Genomic DNA, 1,358 nt, shown 5'->3' on the forward strand with positions numbered 1-1,358 from the left:
GCCCTTGTTGCCATGTTTGTATTGCTGTAAATGCCAGTGTGCAGCTATCTACCACAGCGGGGACTACTGTGGTAGATAGGGGGTTTTCAGTTTGGCTTGGATTAGTTATTCTGTTTTTATGGTTAAAATTATATCATCTTTTTTATTATATCTTAGTTTTGGGCAGCTGTCCAGCCTTGCTGATTTAGCCTGCGTGTGCCTGACGTCTCAGAATCTCCTAAAACGCTGGCATACACTGAACTTTCTATGGATTTTTTTACATTTTGGATGAATGCTTAGAGTATTCATAACGAGTCCAGAACTTATGTCCAACGACAGCCTAATTTATGCATAACACACGGCAGCGTAATGCCCATGAAATTATGCACAACCCAGTGTCCTGAAGGAGGCAGCAATGGTGGCGCACGTTCAAGAGATTTATTTGATCAATGTATTAATAAGAAGCTGTTTACCACCCATTAAAAAAAAGAGAGAATAAACATATAAATAAATAAATAAAAAGAGAGAAAGAAGGTTTTTGGTGGTAGCAGATTGAGCATCATGTCTTCCAGGAAGTGTGTTGGTGGTGGGCGTGAACGCAGGGAGGATCCATCACTCACCTGCTGGCTCACCCTATGATGGGGTCTGGAGGAGAACTGACGGTTTCCTCCTGTGAACCCCCTTTATACCAAAACGCTGCCAATACGCCATTATACAGCAGCTGGAAGTTAGAAACACGTTCAGCGCTCGTCTGGAACACGTCAGATACGTTGATATGCTTTGAGAAAAGTTCTGGATAAGTTACGAAGAAGTTATGCACAAGTTACTCAGAGGTTTAGGATCAGCTAGACGCCAAGAATGATGAGGAACTTACATTTAATGTATTTCTACCATCAGATAACTTGCCTATAACTTATAGCCCATGTATGGCATATGCTGACATACGTCAATAAATTTTTAGCTCAAACTTGAAAACTTGAAAATGACTGGCACACGTGTGCCAGGATGCTTCAGCGTGCTCATAACTGATACAAAATGTACCCGTAACTTATCCAACGTATGCCAGCATTTTTGTACGTCAGGCATATGCTGGTCAAATCGTCAAGGTGTGACGGGGCTTTGTTGGTTTTTCAGTTATCTCCAGTCCCTTATCTTCTAGTTTTCCCCTTAATCATTGTAGTGGCAATTGTTTGTCAAACCAAACATCCAATAAAGTTCCAATAAGCCACTATAGGCACTGGGGTCACGTTTTCTTGACGCAGGCAAAAGAAGTTGAAGTCCAAACTTGTAGATGTTCAGTTGATTTATTTCCTATATTTTTTGCAACATTACAGAGTTCAAACTTTCCTTGCTCTGTCACCTCTGTTGCATTGGTAAAA

Source organism: Cyprinodon variegatus, unplaced genomic scaffold (genome assembly GCF_000732505.1).
Source record: "Cyprinodon variegatus isolate N-32 unplaced genomic scaffold, C_variegatus-1.0 Scaffold1568, whole genome shotgun sequence".
Classification (NCBI taxonomy): domain Eukaryota; kingdom Metazoa; phylum Chordata; class Actinopteri; order Cyprinodontiformes; family Cyprinodontidae; genus Cyprinodon; species Cyprinodon variegatus.